At 50.5% G+C, this 20258-nt stretch overlaps 1 protein-coding gene across 2 annotated transcripts in view; it reads right to left on the bottom strand.

Moving 5' to 3' along the window:
* The window catches only part of EIF3A (eukaryotic translation initiation factor 3 subunit A), a 735236-nt gene that overhangs the window by 153614 nt on the left and 561364 nt on the right, over positions 1 to 20258 (bottom strand). The gene's annotated exons all lie outside the window — the stretch shown is intronic.

Raw genomic sequence — 20258 nt, 5'->3', positions numbered from 1 at the left:
AATTCCTAAACCTGAAACACCTGGAACACAGAATAGAGAAAAACAGCCTGGTAGTTCAAACAGATTCAAAAAAGGGTTTGGCCTGGATAAGGCTTTTAAAATGTTGATGAGGTCTACAGTTACACGAACGTGGTCACACTGGATTAGACTGGAAGGTACAAACCACAGTGAACACTGCACGGATTGAAAAGCAGTACTACTGAATACCTGCTTTATAAGTTTCACTAATTTATTTCATTTTTAAAGGGAAGGATTCCCATAGGCTTATGCCATTCAATTTTTATAATGCAAAGCATTTTTAAATCTGTATCTATCCACCATTAAAAATTAAATTAAAAAACACCATTAACAGATGCATTCACGACATACTGATGGAGCTATCATCCAACATCAGTCCTGTGTAGGTACTGCTCAGCACTGGTGTCCCAGGGCAGCTGTAAAAATACACTCGAAGAACAAGTTATTTACCTTCAGTAGCACCATATCTGGCAGATATGCTATCTAGCAGCAGATTTCTTTTCTTAGAATTATCACCAGGCGTCAGACTGGATCTGGAAAGTTTTCTTGAGCAGTACCCCTGCATGCTGTAGGAGGAGTCATTCGGCTCCGAATTAGGTCATCAGCGGCGTCCACACCAGAAGTTACTTGTGCGGTTTCTATATAGATACAGCCCCAGCCTGCTGACGTAAGTTTGTTTTTGCGACTTTCCATGGCAGGAGTGCGGAGCCACAAAGAACACCGACCACAGGTGTGGAAAACTAGGGCCCTGGAAGGGGAAAGCCCTGTCCCTAGAAATCCATTCGCAGATCGGGGAGGATAGGTGAGTGGGTAAGGAAACTGCAGCTACAGGGTCTACTGGAAAATCCACACAGTAGTGTTTTGTGAACATGTGCAGAGAGGTCCACGTTGCGGACTGGCAGATGTCCAGGACCATGACTGAGTGCTAACCCAGTGGTTGCAGCCTTGGCTCTGGTGGAATGAGACTGCAAACCCTCAGGGGGTTGCTTCTTATCCAATCCATAGTATCTTTTAAAGCCGAGCACGATCCATCAATTTCTGTAGAGCTTTTCCCTTCTTCGCTCCGATATAACCCACGAAGAGTTGATCATCCACCCGGAACTCTTTCATGCGGCCAATGCTGAATGGCAACGCTCTTTCTGGGTCCAGACGGTGAAGTTGCTCCTTTTCCTTGGAAGGATATAGCGGAGCATAAAAAGTAGTGACCACGTTCTGCAAAAAGGAAGTTCTAATGCAAAGAACCGAATATGCTACTTACCAGTATGCATCTGTTCTTGGCATGTAGGGCTGCTGACATTCATATCTGTGCATAGATCGCCGCCTAGTGTTGGGTCCGGATGATTGCATATTGTTGTCCTGGAAGAGTCTTCGAAGTATCACGAGATAGGTGGCTCCTCCCCTGGACTACAGTGCGCATGGGCATCCTCTCCATCCTCAGATTGTTTTTCGCCATTGTGGCAGTGATGGAGTAGATACAGGAAGTGATGACCATGCTATACAGAAATTCTGAGTGCTGCAGCCGCTACAGGCGCCGGGGAGGAGGGTGGGCGATATGAATGTCAGCAGCCCTACATGCCAAGAACAGATGCATACTGGTAAGTAGCATATTCTGTTCGAGGCATGTGGGCTGCTGAATTCATATCTGTGCATAGATTATATAGCAGTCCCTCCATTAGCGGCGGCTGCCCGTGTCAGCTGCAGCAGTCTGAAAAAGGGTCTTGAGAACTGCCTGTCCTACAGCTGCCTGCTGTTTTGAATGTACATCTACACAGTAGTGTTTAGTAAATGTATGTATAGTGGACCATGTGGCTGCTCTACATATGTCCTCTAAAGGAATGTTACCTAGGAAAGCCATGGACGCCCCTAACTTTCGTGTTGAGTGGGCTCTTGGGGGAATCGTTAATGTGCGTTTAGCTTTTTCATAGCAAATTTGAATACATTTAACGATCCATCTGGCTATCCCTGCTTTGGAAATGGCGTTGCCCTTGTGTTGTGGAGAAAAGGCAACGAACAGTTGTTTTGTTTTCCTAAAATCCTTTGTTCTGTCTATATAGTACATGAGGGCCCTCTTTACATCTAGTGTATGGAGCATTCTCTCTGCGACATTTTCTGGATTTGGAAAGAAAACAGGCAGTTCAATAATCTGATTCATGTGGAACTGCGATATCACTTTAGGCATGAATGTGGGGTTGGTACGTAGTACAACTATTTGCGTGAACCTGTATGAATGGCTCTTGAATGGTTAGTGCCTGGAGTTCACTAACTCTTCTCAACGAAGTGATTGCCACTAAGAAAGCCACTTTCCAGGTGAGGAAATGAAACTCACATGAATGTAGAGGTTCAAAAGGTGGACCCATCAATCTGGTGAGGACCACATTCAGGTTCCACACCGGTGCTGGTGGGTGTGTCGGAGGAATCACTCTTTTGAGTCCCTCTAAGAAGGCTTTGATGGCAGGCACTCTGAATAAAGAGAGGTGCTGCCTGTTCTGAAGATAGGCTGCTATTGCGGTTAGGTGTTACGGATGGAGCTGTATGCCAGATTGCATCGGTATAAGTGTAACAGGTAACAGATGATGTTCTGAATGGATGCATCCAGTGGATTAATGTCATTGTTTTTACAGTAAATGACAAACCTTTTCCATGTAGCTGCATAGCAAGCTCTGGTCGTGGGTCTCCTGGCCTCCTTGATGATATTCATACATTCTGGAGGCAGGTTCAGGTAGCCAAACTCTAAGACTTCAGGAGCCAGATCACCAGGTTCAGCTGTTGCGGATCTGGGTGCTGAATTTCGCCATGGTTCTGTGTTAAAAGTTTGGGCGTTAGCCGCAGTCTTTGATGTGGTACCACGGAAAGTTCTAGAAACGTGGTGTACCATGGCTGGTGTGCCCACGTTGGAGCAACCAGGATGAGTGTAATTGAGTGTTGCCTTCATTTGCGTACCACTAGCGGTATTAATGGCGCTGGGGGAAAAGCGTATGCAAATTTGCCTGACCAGTTCATCCATATCGCATTGCCCTGCGACTGTGGGTGCGGGAACCTGGCGGCAAAGCTTTGGCATTTTGCATTCTCCCTTGTGGCGAATAGGTCTATCTCTGGATGACCCCACTGCTGGAAGTACGGTTGGAGTACTGACGGATGTAGCTCCCACTCGTGCATTTGGTGGCTGTGTCTGCTGAGCAGATCCGCCATCTGGTTGTCCTTGCCCGGGAGCTGTTCCGCCATGAGGAATATGTTCCTCTGAATGGCCCACTTCCACATGCTCTGAGCCAGATGAGACAACTGTGGAGTGTGTTCCTCCCTGCTTCTGTATGTAGTACATGGCAGTCATGTTGTTCGTCCGGATCAACACGACTTTGTTGCACAAGTGTACTTTGAATGCCTTCATTTCCAGGAAGATTGCCATCAGTTCCAGAAGGTTGATGTGCATCTTCTTTTGCTGTGTTGTCCATAGTCCCTGCACTGTGTAACTGAGTATATGAGCTCCCCATTTCTGGAGAGACGCGTCTGCTGTCAGTATTATTTGTGGAACAGGCTCTTGGAACGGTCGGCCCTTGCAAAGGTTTTGTGGATTCCACCAATGCAGAGAGTTGTATGCCCGACCGCTCACCAACACTAGGTCGTTTAACTGTCCTTGAGTCTGATTCCATTGACGTGCCAAGCACTCCTGAAGCGGGCGCATATGTAGTCTCGCGTGCGGGACTATGAAGATGCAGGAGGCCATCATGCCTATCAAATGCATGAACACTCGCGCTGGAAGGGAGTGTTGAGGTTTGAACTTTTTTTATCAGCAGTTGCATGCTGTTGATCCTCACCAAGTTTGGCTGAGCTTTGGCTGCCAGAGTGTCTATGGTCGCGCCCAGGTACTGCCGTACGTGGGCGGGTTGAAGATGTGACTTTGGATAATTTAGGCTTCGGCTGGCACACTGCTGGGCTGACTTTGCCTGAACAAGCCAGTCGTCCAGGTAAGCGAAGACGTGAATGTGCTGTCTTCTTAAGTGTGCAGCCACTGTCGCTAGGCATTTGGTAAAGACTCTGGGCGCCGTCGTTACTCCGAAAGGGAGTACTTTGAACTGATAATGCTGATCCTGAAGAGTGAACCGGAGATATTTTTTGTGTGATGGGTGTATGGGTATGTGGAAATACACATCCTTCAAATCCAGTGTTGCTAGGAAGTCTCCCTGACTGAGTAACGGTAGAACCTGCTGGAGGGTGAGCATATGAAAATGCTCTGACAGAATGTATTGGTTGAGAGGTCTCAGGTCCAGTATAGGTCTGAGAGACCCGTCCTTTTTTGGGATCAAGAAGTACAGAGAGTACACTCCTGACCCTTGTTGGTCTACGGGCACGATTTCTATGGCTCCTTTCTGCAGCATACTTAGTACTTCCTGCTGCAATAATGCCAAGTGCTCTGCGGACATAGGACGGTGTCTTGGCGGTATGTTGGGTGGATTGGATGTTAATTCCAGACAATAACCGGATTGGACAATTTCTCTGACCCACCTGTCTGTGGTGATGGATCTCCAGACTGGCAGGAACTGTTGGAGTCTGCCCCCGACCGGTGTTATGTGGTCGGGGGGCAGTGACAAGACGTCACTGTTTGTTATTGGCAGAGGACCTGGTGTTGTTGTGTCCTCGTCCTCTGCCTTTGGTGCTGGATCCAAGATATCCACCCCTATTGTTTTTATTATAGGTACTCTGGGTACCTCCTTTATTGTACTGCTGCTGGGACCCCTGACCTCTAGCCGCTCCTCTATTCCCGGGGCAACGAAAGGAGCCACTCCGAAACTGCTGCGACTGTAGAGCCCCCATACATTTCGCAGTTGGTGTCCTTTTTAATCTTTTCTAGGGTAGTGTCAACCTCGGGGCCAAATAAAAACTCTGGGTTAACTGGTTGATTTAAGATATTGTTTTGAATTTCAGGTTTGAAACCTGATATTCTCAACCATGCGTGCCTCCGCAACATCACACTAGTGTTGATTGCCCTTGCTGCAGTGTCCGCCGCATCTAGTGCGCATTTGATGGACGCATTTATAATGAGTTGTCCCTCTCTGATGAGGAGCTCCGCTCCATCTTTGTATTCATCTGGTAGGTGTTCTAGCAGTGTTTCTAGGGTATCGTAGTGTGACCTGTCGTATCTGGCCAGGAGTGCCTGAGTGTTGGCAATGTGCCAGATGTTTGCTGCTTGTGCTGCTATCCTTTTCCCTGATGTTTCTAACACTTTGGACTCCTTGTCCGGAGGAGGAGCATCCCCGGTAGTTTGTGAGTTAGCTCTCTTGCGAGCATTCGAAACTACCATGGAGTCCAACGGCAATTGACCCTTAATGTACATGGGGTCTCCTGGGGCAGGTTTGTATTTTTTCTCTATTCTCGGGTTCAATACCCGTGCTCTGGTTGTCTCCTTAAAGATGTCCTTAGCATGTTTAATAACCCCTTTTAACATTGGTAGAGTCTTGACCGTTCTTTCTGATGTGGAGAACGTGTCCACTAAGAAATCCTCCTCCACAGAGTCAGAATGAAGTTCCACTCCGTGATTGGCAGCCGCTCTTTCAATGAGTGCGTTAAAAGCAGCAGTATCTTCAGTGGGAGATGGTTTTATATTATAAAGATGTGTCAGGAGCATCTTGTGGGTCTCCTGGGTCATTAGGGTCTCCCCATGCCTGATCCTGGTCTTGCCGTTGGTCATCAGGGTCAGTATCCACAGGATAAGTTGTATCCTCAGTATAGCCCTCTCCTGCATCCGCCTCTGAGTATGTGGGAGAAAAGGATGGTGGGTCCGGATCATTTGTGTGGTAATGTTCTACCAGCACTGGTGTCGAACCTGAAGCCAGTTTCCTTTTGAGTGTAATTTTGTATGAGTCCAAAGGCTTCTCTGTTATAATTCTCCGCTTGCGGAACAACAGTCTACCAGTGTCGACGTCGATAAACTGGTCCCGTGAGTCTTCGACATCAGTTCTTTCTGTGGACACTGTTCTTGGTTGTTCGATACTTTTCCGAAGTTCGAACATCTTAGGTGAACCCCGGTGGTGGCAATCCAAACTTGATCGGTGCCGGCGCCGAGTGAGTCTTGGCGGCCTTGTTCGGTTCGGGACCCGTATTCGGTTCAAGAGTGACCCGGTCCCTGATGCGCTTCAGGGACTCCGACACCTGTTGTAACGTGAATGCAGACGGTGCTTTTGATCCGACAGGCTCTTTGGAAGCAGGCCTCGACGCGGTCTCCGGTGTCTTGCCAGTCTTCGGTCCGAAGTTTGGGATCGACGCCTTGGCGATCCGGAATTTTGGCAGTCTCAGCACTCCTCGGTGTTGATGTAGTCGGATCGACCGCCTTGACCTTGGTCGATGGTACGCCAACCTTCGGTGCCATAGGCCTCTGCGTCTTTTCGGGACCGAGGGCCTTCTTCTGTTTCTCGGTGCCGAGGTCCTTTTTTGGTTTCTCGGTACCGAAGTCCTTTTTTGGTTTCTCGGTACCGAAGTCCTTTTTTGGTTTCTCGGTACCGAAGTCCTTCTTTTGTGTCGACTGATTGGAAGGTTGACGCCTTCGATCCGACCTGAACCAGTTGCACTTTCGGTTTCTATTTGACCGGTGCAGGTTTTGGTTTCGATTTCACGGAATCGACTCCAGTCTTTTTTGATAATTCTGGCTCTTTTGAAATGTTCGAAACCGGGCCTTTAGGCGGGGCTGTAGAACGATCCGACCCATCTTGGGTAAGGCCCGCAGGCGATCCCTCGACCTGAGCCTTATCAAGACTATCTGTCACGGCCTCCGCATCGACGGGTTGGCCTAGCTCCTCGCCTGAGCTATCTTCCTCGGCCCCAAGGGCCTCATAGTCGTCTCCTACCTCGTCGACGACGTCTTCGTACTCGAGGATCTCCTCATCATCGTCGTCGTCGTCGTATTGGGATTCCTGCTCCGAAGCAGGGCCCGAGTCTACCTCTTCGACGCTCTCGACTTCTTCATCCTCGGTGCCGAATATGTTAACCGGGGAAGGCGCCGATTGTTTGGCCTCCAATCTAGCAGCTAGTCTATTCCGAAGGGTCTTCTTTGACCGGAACCGGGCGCAGGCCATACACCTGGACTCATCATGATCCGGTGATAAACATTTGTTGCACACCGGATGGACATCGATGTGTGGATATTTAGCGTGACAGAGGACATCTCTTGAAGGGAGTCCTCGATTCCATCTTCGAACGTCGATCGCTGGTCGGACCGAAACTCGGTCCGAGAAGGTGAATAAGTTTAAGAAGGTATCGATACCGAACGCAAACAATACCGTCGATACCTAAAGGCTGTCGGCCTTAAATAAAGTTTTCCTAACTTGAGCTAAGATAAGCACATCCGAACCCAATGGCGGAAAAAAACAATCTGAGGATGGAGAGGATGCCCATGCGCACTGTAGTCCAGGGGAGGAGCCACCTATCTCGTGATACTTCGAAGACTCTTCCAGGACAACAATGTGCAATCATCCGGACCCAAAACTAGGCGGCGATCTATGCACAGATATGAATTCAGCAGCCCACATGCCTCGAACATACAGTTTCTTACCGTTCGGTGTAGTTTTGCAGCTTGAAGAATTTTCTGGATTCACATGCTGTGCATTATTCTGCCATCTAGTGGTTGGGTACGAAATTATTGTATGTGTGTCACACCCCCCCCCCCCCCCCCCCCGTTTGTTAGTGGGCGTCAACATCCTACCATTTGGTGTCCTCCTGTGACGTCGCCATCTTTGCATTTTTTTTTCCCTCCCTCTCGTTTCATCTTTCTTGGTAGAGGGTGGGTTCACTAATTAATTCAGCAAATTCTTCAAGCTGCAAAACTACACTGACAGGTAAACTGTTTTGCAGCGTAAATCTTTTCTGGATTCACATGATGTGCATAGATTTTGTAGCGGTTTGCTAGTCTTGTGGTGGCTGGGTGGAAGAGGAGCGTTGGGTTGTGAATAGATGTGGAAACACTTTTTGTTGACTTGTGCTACCTTATTCATCTGAACGTCTGTGAGAAAGTGCCATCTTTCTTGCATGGTATGCCCCCACTTTTTGCTAAATTGCTGAATGTACTTCGATTGAGTGTACCCTGGGTTCCTGCCAATCAGGTGCCCAGGGCCTATGTTCCTTCCTTAAACCACACAAACTCCAAATTGGCAAACCCTAGCCACATGTCAGCCCCTAGTAAATGGTACCCTAGGTACCCAGGGCCTTGTGACCAGGGAAGGCCTCTAAGGGCTGCAGCACTCATTGTGCCACCCTCAGAGGCCCTGTACCCTTACACACACACACTGCCCTTGCAGGCTGAGTGTCTGGGTGCAGGACAAAACAAAGAGTCGACATGGCACACATCACTGTGTACCATGCCCATCACCTACACTGCCAAGGCATATGTCAGCCACCCCTCTAGCTGGGTGCATTACGCCTATGGTGTGGGCACAGGAGCAGGAGCCCTGTGCCCCTACAGTACCCGGGTCCATTCCTGGGCACTGTAAGTGCAGTGCTGTCACTTAAGAATACATGGTGCTGAGAGCTTGTCAAACACGAGCTCCACAGCACCATATTGGCAACACTGAAGCCTGGGAAGTTTGGTATCAAACTTCTCAGCACATTGAACCCACACTGATGCCAGTGTAGGATTTAATGTACTAAGCACCCCAGAGGGCATCTTAGAAGATGCCCCCTTACAGCTAACTTGCAATCCACGTCTGCTCTGAGGCTGCCCCGGCTGCCACACAGCAGACACGTTGCTGGACCCCTGGGTGGGAGAGCCCCTGCTCTCCCGGGCCTGCAACAATGCACATCCTGGGTGAGGTGAGAAATCTCCTCCCCCAGGATGAGCAAAGGGAAGCTTCAAAGGCATGCCGCCAGTTGGAGTTTCCCCAGGCCACTGCAACCCCCCACTCTGGCGGGAAGCTTGGCCGGAAACCCCATACAAGGACAGGGGATGTGCCAGCCTGCCCACCCCACCCCTCAGGTGGGGGAGGCGAGGTGAAGCACATCTCCGGGCTCTCGCCATCTTGGAGATGGGAGGCCCTACCCTATCAGGATTAGGCTACTGCCCCCCTCCCACAGGAGAGAGGCAGGATAGGGGGTGTACCCACCCCAGGACAAGGACCCATTGGTCCCTGGCCTTCACCTACCTGTAACGCCCCTAAATCTAGTATTTAGGGGCCCCCTGAACCTTCCTTCCTTAGATTCCAGATAGAAAAAACGACAAGAAGAGCAAGAAGAACAAAGACCTGCCCTGCAGCTGCTAAAAAGAGAAGAAGACACCAACTGCTTTGGCCCCAGCCCTACCGGCCTGTCGACTCTCGAACCTGCACCAGCGCGGCACCCCACGTGGCCAGCAACCTCACCAACCCCGGAGGACCTGGCTACCCTTTAGCTCTAAGCCCCTGGGACTCCCACGAGTAGAGGCTCTACTCAAGAAACCTACTTGCTATCCCTGGCACCAGCCCGGGACCGCGGACCCAACACACTCTGCACCAGCCAAGCCTGGCCAGTGCCGGAGTGGACAAAGACCCTGAGGACGACCCCACGGCGACTGTGACCCCGAGTCCGGCACCCAAGGACCCCCCTCGACATCCCGGAAGAAGCCTGCAGCCTCAGAACCAAGTGCCACCCCAGCCGCGATCAACCAGAGGGTAAGATTCCCGACGTCAAAAGGCACCCCTGCACCCGGCGCCCTGCGACCCCCTGTGCCCAATCCCGGGGTACCCACCTAACCTACAACTACCCAACTTACCTCTCGAAGTGGTGGTGGCACCTGAAACATCCTCGTCCCCGAGCCTGCAGCCTCTTTCCAAACCGGAACATTCCCATTGATTTCCATTGAGCGCCCTAAGGCTCAAAAGCACCCTGCACCCAGCCGCCCGAGTGGCCCTGGCAGTGCCCTCTCTACTCTAACCTACTTCCCCACTTGCCCTGAGTAAGTGACCAGGAGCCCAGCTCCCACAGCCGCGTGGCTTGCCAGACAGCAGCCACCAACCAAGGCCCCCCCTATCCCTCATAGGATAACATTGGGCCCAACTCTCTCTGCAGCCGGCCGTCCTGAAACCGCTGAGGGTGAACCAACTGTACTTACCTGACACTGGGGGACCCCTGAGTCCATGCCCGGGATTTCAACACTACCAGTCGAGTACTTACCCTTAAACCGCTAACTTCATTTTCCTCATAGGGTAACATTGACTGGCTTTTTCTTCAAAAATCTTCTAAGTGTGAACTTTTCAAAACTGCAAAAATTCACCAAAAATCAGCCAAGTGACAAAAACGAATTTACTCACCTGCTCCTAGGTGAGCTCCCAGTGCTGGATCTTGGTGCCCAGCCCTGACTCTGAAAAGTGTTCACAACTATATTTACTTCTAACTCATTTTTCTCCCATAGGAAACCATTGTCTGCTTTTCTGTGAAATTTCTTCTAAGTGTCTACTTTTGCAAATTTGAAATATTCTTTTAAAATCGTACCATTTCTGCAAACGAAATTACTTACCTGCTTTTGATAAGGACCCCAGTCCTGGGTCTAGGCACCCAGTCCTGGATTACTAAAGTAACGATTAAGTACTCTACCTGCAATTTGAAATTCTTGCCATAGAGATCCATTGAATGTTTTCTGTGAAATATTTTCTAAGTGCTAACTTTTGAAATAGCTAAATATTATTTAAAAATCATTACAGTTATTAAGTCGACTTTCATCACTTGATTCTGAATACTGACCCCAGGCTGGTTCTAGGATCCAGACCTGGAATTCCAAAAGTAATCTGAAAAGTAATTTATTACAAATAACCTAAATTTACCATTGAGCTCGATGCATTGTTATGTTTAGGAAATAGGATTGTTTATTGCAACCAACTGTGACTGTTTACACAAATTTATTGCTTGAAACAAAAGTATTTATATTCAACCTCTCATTCTGAGAAAGTATATGTTTACCCCCTTTGTGGTTCTAAAAATAAAACAAGCATATATTTTATATATACAAATCATTGGCCTAGAGTTCAGTTATTGAGTGTGTGAAACCATTTGCTGACTGAGTGTGTACAATAAATGCTTTACACTGTCCTCTGGTACTGCCTTACTGCTCGACCAAGCTACCACTTTTGAGAGTAAGGTCATACCTAACTTTGACCTCTATCAGCCTCTGGGGGACTGTGGACTCTGTACACCCTGTACCTATTAGGGAACAGTAGATACAGAGCCACTTTCTCACATTGGTGGATCAGCGGTGGGATACAAACTTGCATTTGTTGGACTACTTGGTTACCATCTGATCACACGACAGAACTCTTAAAAATTGCCTTTAGAATTCTGATTGGTTTTTCCAAAATTACTAAAAGTCTTGCTAGGGCCTTGCTTAAGTCCCATTAGAATTTTAGAAAAATAAAAGTCACTATAGTCAGGGTAGAGGGTTAGAACTGTCAGGTTAGAATGTCTCAAACAAACCCAGCTATTAGTGATAATAATAACATGGACCTGGTGGAGGAGCTCGACCTCACACCTTACTTACACTTGTCTTTCAAGGAATTGAGGTCCTTATGTAAACTCAAAAATTTACAAATGGGTCAGCATCCAACCAAACAAGGGCTCCAGGAGCTCCTGGCTGAGTATGCTAAAGACCACCCATCTGAACATGGTGATGGCCAGTCAGATGGGGAAAGGGAATCAGGGGAGGAGGACAGCAACCTCCCCATACTATTCCCTAGGGAGGAGATGGCACCCATACCCTCCAACTCAAGACATAGCATCTGGGCACCTAGAGACCACACAGGTGGCTCTGGTCCCAGAGACAACACTGGGGGACCCCCCAGTGAAGAGGACAGCCTTGTGAGGCTGGCCAAAAGAATAGATCTAGAGTCCAGGCTCCTGGCTCTAGAAAAGGAAAGGAGAGAGATGGGTTTAGCACCCATCAATGGTGGCAGCAATAATAAAAACAAGGATAGGGAGGAAACTTCTGACCTTAAAATCCCCAAAGGGATTGTCCCTAAATTTGAGGAAGGTGATGATATCACCAAATGGTTCACAGCCTTTGAGAGGGCTTGTGATATCAGGAAAGTAAAGAAACCTCTCTGGGGGGCACTCCTGTGGGAACTGTTCTCTGGTAACTGCAGGGACAGGCTTCTGACTCTCTCTGGGCCAGAAGCAGGATCCTATGACCTCATGAAGAAAGCTCTGATTGAGGGATTTGGATTCACCACTGAGTATAGAATTAGATTCAGGGGGGCTCACAAAACCCAGACCCAATCCTGGATTGATTTTGTAGATTTCTCAGTGAAGACACTGGATGGTTGGTTAGCTGGACATGGTGTGCAGGATTTTACTGGATTGTACAATTTATTCATGAAGGAACATATTTTGAGTAACTGCACAAATGAAAAGTTGCATCAGCATTTGGTAGACCTAGGTCTAATTTCTCCCCAAGAATTGGGAAAGAAGGCAGACCACTGGGTCAAGACTAGGGTGACCAAGACAACCACTGGGGGTGACCAAAAGAAGGTGGTCACAAAACCTCCCCAGGGGAAAGGTGGTGAGAATCCCCAAGATAAAAAGTCTGAGTCTTCCAAAGGGCCCCAAAAACCTGTTCAGGTGGGTGGGACCCAAACTACTCCCTATGTGCCCCAACCATATAGGGGGAAGAACTTTGATCCCTTAAAGGCCTGGTGTAATACCTGTAAGAAGCAGGGACACCTAACTGTATCTTGCCCCCAAAACAAAGCCCCTAAGGCACCCAGTACAGCCACTCCTGGGGCAGCAAGTATACAAATGGGATCAGAGGTGTACCCTGAGCAAATCTGGGAACACACTGAAGCAAGTTTAGTCTCCTTGGGAGAAGTGGAGTTTGCCACTGTGGCTGTGTGGCCCCCCAACTTAAAGAAATACTTACAGTACCCCTGGGTAAATGGAACTAGGGTAGAAGCTCTGAGGGATACAGGTGCCAGTGTCACTATGGTGAAAGACACACTGGTTTCCCCTGAGCAATACTTGATTGGGAAGTCTTACCCAGTCACCAACGCTGACAGTGTCACCACTAGTCATCCCATGGCCATGGTAACATTAGGCTGGGGGGGGGGGGGGGGTTACTGGCCTGAAACAGGTAGTGGTCTCTCCAAAGTTGCCAGCTGCATGCCTGCTTGGAAATGATCTGGAAACCTCAGCCTGGGCTGAAGTTGAGTTAAAGGCCCATGCAGCCATGCTGGGCATCCCTGAATTGGTGTGTGTGCAAACCAGAGCACAGAGCAAGAGGAAGGGTGAAAAAGTAGGTTTGGAGCCTGGAATAATGGCCCAACCAACCAAGAGGAAGGGCAAGGAGACTGGGGGACCAGCTTCTGTACAGCCAAACACTCAGAACCCCTCTCCCCCTGGAGAGGATGTAGATACCCCTGAGGGAACTGAGTCCATGGAGCTTGACCCTTACCAGGTTGAACTCTTGGGCCCAGGGGGACCCTCTAGGGAAGAGCTGTGCCAGGGCCAGCGAGACTGTCCCACTCTTGAAAGCCTGAGACAACAAGCTGCTTCAGAAGCCAGGGGAGATGTCAGTGGTACCCACAGAGCTTATTGGGAAGAGGGATTACTGTATGCTGAGGCAAGAGACCCCACTCCTGGAGCCACCAGGAGGGTGGTAGTGCCACAGAAGTACAGGGAGTTCCTCCTAACTTTGGCTCATGACATCCCCCTAGCTGGACATCTGGGGCAATCCAAAACTTGGGAAAGGTTAGTGAGTCACTTTTACTGGCCCCAGATGCACCAAAAGGTGAAGGAGTTTGTCAGCTCCTGTGTTACCTGTCAGGCCAGTGGCAAGACAGGTGGCCACCCAAAGGCCCCCCTCATTCCACTACCAGTGGTGGGGGTCCCCTTTGAAAGGGTAGGTGTGGACATTGTGGGTCCACTTGAACCTCCCACAGCCTCAGGGAACAAATTCATTCTAGTAGTAGTGGATCATGCTACTAGGTACCCTGAAGCAATTCCACTTAGGACTACTACAGCTCCTGCAGTAGCCAAGGCCCTCCTGGGTGTCTTCACCAGGGTGGGTTTTCCTAAGGAGGTGGTTTCAGACAGAGGTTCCAACTTCATGTCTGCTTACCTAACACACATGTGGAGAGAGTGTGGAGTGCAGTACAAGTTTACTACACCCTACCACCCACAAACCAATGGCCTTGTTGAGAGGTTCAACAAGACATTGAAAGGTATGATCATGGGACTCCCTGAGAAACTCAAAAGGAGGTGGGATGTCCTGTTACCATGCTTGCTTTTCGCTTACAGGGAAGTGCCACAGAAGGGAGTAGGTTTCTCACCCTTTGAACTTCTGTTTGGTCATCCTGTAAGGGGACCACTATGTCTTGTAAAAGAGGGCTGGGAGAGGCCTCTTCAGGAACCCAAACAAGACATAGTGGACTATGTGCTTGGCCTAAGGTCCAGAATGGCTGAGTATATGGAAAAGGCATCCAAGAACCTTGAGGCCAGCCAGGAGTTCCAGAAGCACTGGTATGACCAAAAAGCTGCACTGGTTGAGTTTCAACCAGGGCAACAGGTGTGGGTTTTGGAGCCAGTGGCACCAAGGGCTCTCCAAGACAAATGGAGTGGCCCTTACCCTATCCTAGAGAGAAAGAGTGAGGTCACCTATCTAGTTGACCTGGGCACTAGCAGGACACCCAAAAGGGTCATCCATGTGAACCGCCTTAAACTCTACAATGATAGGGCTGACATCACCATGCTGATGGTGACTGATGAAGAACAGGAAGCAGAGAGTGAGCCACTCCCTGACCTCCTATCCTACAGCCCAAAAGATGGGTCAGTAGATGGTGTGATTTTCTCAGACACCCTCTCTGCCCAACAGCAGACTGACTGCAAGCAAGTCTTGCAACAATATGCTAGCCTCTTTTCCCTGACCCCTGGTCTGACAAGCTGGTGTACCCATGATGTGGACACTGGTGACAGTGCACCTGTCAAGAACAAAATCTATCGACAGTCAGATCAAGTCAAGGAAAGCATCAAAGCTGAGGTCAGCAAGATGCTGGAGTTAGGGGTCATTGAGCCTTCAGAGAGCCCCTGGGCTAGCCCAGTGGTTCTGGTCCCCAAACCTCATCAACAGGGTGAAAAGAGAGAGATGAGGTTCTGTGTGGACTATAGAGGGCTCAACTCTGTCACCAAGACAGATGCTCACCCTATCCCAAGAGCAGATGAACTGATAGACAAATTGGGGGCTGCCAAATTTCTCAGTACCTTTGACTTAACTGCAGGGTACTGGCAGATTGGCATGGCCCCAGGAGCAAAAGAAAAGACAGCATTCTCCACCCCTGATGGGCATTATCAGTTTACTGTGATGCCCTTTGGGTTAAAGAATGCCCCTGCCACCTTCCAGAGGTTGGTGAACCATGTCCTGGCTGGGTTGGAGTCCTTTAGTGCAGCTTATCTTGATGATATTGCTGTCTTTAGCTCCACCTGGCAGGATCACCTGATCCACCTTGGGAAGGTTTTAGAGGCTCTGCAGAGTGCAGGTCTCACTATCAAGGCATCCAAATGCCAGATAGGGCAGGGCACTGTGGTGTACTTGGGCCACCTTGTAGGTGGAGGCCAGGTACAGCCCTTACAACCCAAAATCCAGGCCATCATGGACTGGATAGCTCCAACAACCCAGACCCAAGTCAGGGCATTCCTTGGCTTGACTGGGTACTACAGGAGGTTTGTGAAGGGGTATGGGTCCATTGTGACCCCCCTCACAGAACTCACCTCCAAGAAAATGCCCAAGAAAGTTAACTGGACAGTTAGTTGTCAAAAGAAGCAATGTGCTCAGCACCAATTCTAAAAGCTCCAGATTATGCCAAGCAGTTCATAGTGCAGACTGATGCCTCTGAGCTAGGGATAGGAGCGGTCCTATCCCAGACCAATGATGAAGGCCAAGACCAACCTGTTGCTTTTATAAGCAGAAGACTACTCCCTAGAGAGCAGCGTTGGAGTGCCATTGAGAGGGAGGCCTTTGCTGTGGTTTGGTCCCTGAAGAAGCTGAGGCCATACTTGTTTGGCACTCACTTCCTAGTTCAAACTGACCACAGACCTCTCAGATGGCTAATGCAGATGAAAGGGGAAAATCCAAAACTACTGAGGTGGTCCATCTCCCTACAGGGAATGGACTTTGAAGTGGAACACAGACCAGGGACTGCCCATGCCAATGCAGATGGACTTTCCAGGTTCTTCCACTTAGACAATGAAGACTCCATAGGACAAGGTTAGTCTCATCACCTTTCGTTTGGGGGGGGGTTGTGTGAGAAAGTGCCATCTTTCTTGCATGGTATGCCCCCACTTTTTGCTAAATTGCTGAATGTACTTCGATTGAGTGTACCCTGGGTTCCTGCCAATCAGGTGCCCAGGGCCTATGTTCCTTCCTTAAACCACACAAACTCCAAATTGGCAAACCCTAGCCACATGTCAGCCCCTAGTAAATGGTACCCTAGGTACCCAGGGCCTTGTGACCAGGGAAGGCCTCTAAGGGCTGCAGCACTCATTGTGCCACCCTCAGAGGCCCTGTACCCTTACACACACACACTGCCCTTGCAGGCTGAGTGTCTGGGTGCAGGACAAAACAAAGAGTCGACATGGCACACATCACTGTGTACCATGCCCATCACCTACACTGCCAAGGCATATGTCAGCCACCCCTCTAGCTGGGTGCATTACGCCTATGGTGTGGGCACAGGAGCAGGAGCCCTGTGCCCCTACAGTACCCGGGTCCATTCCTGGGCACTGTAAGTGCAGTGCTGTCACTTAAGAATACATGGTGCTGAGAGCTTGTCAAACACGAGCTCCACAGCACCATATTGGCAACACTGAAGCCTGGGAAGTTTGGTATCAAACTTCTCAGCACATTGAACCCACACTGATGCCAGTGTAGGATTTAATGTACTAAGCACCCCAGAGGGCATCTTAGAAGATGCCCCCTTACAGCTAACTTGCAATCCACGTCTGCTCTGAGGCTGCCCCGGCTGCCACACAGCAGACACGTTGCTGGACCCCTGGGTGGGAGAGCCCCTGCTCTCCCGGGCCTGCAACAATGCACATCCTGGGTGAGGTGAGAAATCTCCTCCCCCAGGATGAGCAAAGGGAAGCTTCAAAGGCATGCCGCCAGTTGGAGTTTCCCCAGGCCACTGCAACCCCCCACTCTGGCGGGAAGCTTGGCCGGAAACCCCATACAAGGACAGGGGATGTGCCAGCCTGCCCACCCCACCCCTCAGGTGGGGGAGGCGAGGTGAAGCACATCTCCGGGCTCTCGCCATCTTGGAGATGGGAGGCCCTACCCTATCAGGATTAGGCTACTGCCCCCCTCCCACAGGAGAGAGGCAGGATAGGGGGTGTACCCACCCCAGGACAAGGACCCATTGGTCCCTGGCCTTCACCTACCTGTAACGCCCCTAAATCTAGTATTTAGGGGCCCCCTGAACCTTCCTTCCTTAGATTCCAGATAGAAAAAACGACAAGAAGAGCAAGAAGAACAAAGACCTGCCCTGCAGCTGCTAAAAAGAGAAGAAGACACCAACTGCTTTGGCCCCAGCCCTACCGGCCTGTCGACTCTCGAACCTGCACCAGCGCGGCACCCCACGTGGCCAGCAACCTCACCAACCCCGGAGGACCTGGCTACCCTTTAGCTCTAAGCCCCTGGGACTCCCACGAGTAGAGGCTCTACTCAAGAAACCTACTTGCTATCCCTGGCACCAGCCCGGGACCGCGGACCCAACACACTCTGCACCAGCCAAGCCTGGCCAGTGCCGGAGTGGACAAAGACCCTGAGGACGACCCCACGGCGACTGTGACCCCGAGTCCGGCACCCAAGGACCCCCCTCGACATCCCGGAAGAAGCCTGCAGCCTCAGAACCAAGTGCCACCCCAGCCGCGATCAACCAGAGGGTAAGATTCCCGACGTCAAAAGGCACCCCTGCACCCGGCGCCCTGCGACCCCCTGTGCCCAATCCCGGGGTACCCACCTAACCTACAACTACCCAACTTACCTCTCGAAGTGGTGGTGGCACCTGAAACATCCTCGTCCCCGAGCCTGCAGCCTCTTTCCAAACCGGAACATTCCCATTGATTTCCATTGAGCGCCCTAAGGCTCAAAAGCACCCTGCACCCAGCCGCCCGAGTGGCCCTGGCAGTGCCCTCTCTACTCTAACCTACTTCCCCACTTGCCCTGAGTAAGTGACCAGGAGCCCAGCTCCCACAGCCGCGTGGCTTGCCAGACAGCAGCCACCAACCAAGGCCCCCCTATCCCTCATAGGATAACATTGGGCCCAACTCTCTCTGCACCCGGCCGTCCTGAAACCGCTGAGGGTGAACCAACTGTACTTACCTGACACTGGGGGACCCCTGAGTCCATGCCCGGGATTTCAACACTACCAGTCGAGTACTTACCCTTAAACCGCTAACTTCATTTTCCTCATAGGGTAACATTGACTGGCTTTTTCTTCAAAAATCTTCTAAGTGTGAACTTTTCAAAACTGCAAAAATTCACCAAAAATCAGCCAAGTGACAAAAGAACAAGTTACTAACCTTCGGTAACGATGTATCTGTAAGAAACATTAGTTAGTTAGATTCCTCACCTTAGAATATCCCCAGGCGTCAGACTGGATCCGGAAGATTTTTCGTCAGCAATACCCCTTGCGCGTCGCTAGGCGTCGTCTGCGGCTCCGCGTCCGTCGTCGGCGTCGTGCGCCGGGATGACGTCGGAGTACTTAGACGCCGCCCTCGCGCGCTGACGTCAGTTCTTGTACATAGCCTTCCGCGCCAGGAACGCAGAGCCATGCAAAGACCGACACTGGTGCCAAAAATAAAATCTAGGGGCCTGAAAGGACAACCTTAACCCTAGATGTCAGTTCGCAGAACGGGGAGGATGGGTGGGTCGGTGAGGAATCTAACTAACTAATGTTTCTTACAGATACATCGTTACCGAAGGTTAGTAACTTGTTCATCTGAAAGAAACACGTTAGTTAGATTCCTCACCTTAGAATAGATACCCAAGCAATACCATCCCCGGTGGTGGGTCTGCGAACCAAGATCACACCAGAAAGTCCTGGAGGACAGAACGGCCAAAGAAGCCATCCCTCCGGACTTGGCTGTCAAGGCAATAATGCCTGGCAAACGTGTGTAGCGAAGCCCACGTCGCCGCCTGACAGATGTCCTGCAAAGGGACTCCCCGTCCCAAGGCAGTAGTAGCCGCCGTGGCCCGAGTAGAATGGGCGCGCAGCCCAACAGGAGGGTCCTTTTTAGCCAAGGAATAGCAGATTTTTATACACAAAACGACCCACCGAGAGATGGTTCGTTTGTGCACAGCTTTCCCCTTCTTAGCGCCCACGTACCCAACAAAAAGCTGGTCGTCCACCCGGAACTGTTTTGTGCGGTCCAGATAAAAGGAGAGCGCACGTTTTGGGTCCAGGCGGTGGAGCCTCTCTTCCTCTTTGGAAGGATGCGGAGGCGGAAAGAAGGTGGGCAAGGTGACAGACTGCCCAAGGTGAAATGGAGTCACCACTTTAGGAAGAAAGGAGGGACGAGGCCGAAGGACAACCTTGTCCGGATGAACAGATAGAAAAGGAGGCTTTGAAGATAAAGCCTGGAGCTCACTCACCCGTCTAGCCGAGGTGATGGCTACCAGAAAAGCAGTCTTTAGAGTTAGAAGACGAAGAGGGCAATTGTGAAGAGGCTCGAAGGGAGCGCACATCAGGAATGTCAAAACCAGATTCAAGTCCCACTGAGGCATTACAAAAGGGACAGGAGGGAACGTGTGTGTAATGCCTTTGAGAAAGCGTGACACTACAGGGGACTTGAAAAGAGAAGGCTGATCAGGAAGCCGCAAGAAGGCGGAGAGGGCAGCAAGATAACCTTTCAGGGTGCCCAGGGCAGAGCCCTGCCGGGCCAGAGAAAGAAGGAAGAGGAGAACCTCAGAAAGAGGGGCGGAAAGGGGATCCACAGCCTTTGCTGTGCACCATGCCACAAATTTGTTCCACCGGCAGGCGTATACCGACTTTGTGGAGGGACGCCTGGCTGCCAGAATGATATCACAGACTTCAGGAGGCAAGTCAAATGGCATCAACTGCCGCCGCTCAATCTCCACGCATGGAGGTGGAGGCTGGACAGGTTCGGGTGGAGGACCGTCCCCTGCTGCTGCGACAGAAGATCCTCCCGAAGGGGCAGACGTATCGGGGGATCGGTCAACAGACTGAGTAGCTCGGGATACCAGTATCTTCGTGCCCAATCCGGAGCCACCAAGATGACTTGGGCCCGGT

Source organism: Triturus cristatus, chromosome 1_2, assembly GCF_964204655.1.
Source record: "Triturus cristatus chromosome 1_2, aTriCri1.1, whole genome shotgun sequence".
Taxonomy (NCBI): domain Eukaryota; kingdom Metazoa; phylum Chordata; class Amphibia; order Caudata; family Salamandridae; genus Triturus; species Triturus cristatus.
The sequence above is the reverse complement of the archived record's forward strand: the minus strand, read 5'-3'. Positions and strand labels throughout refer to the sequence as shown.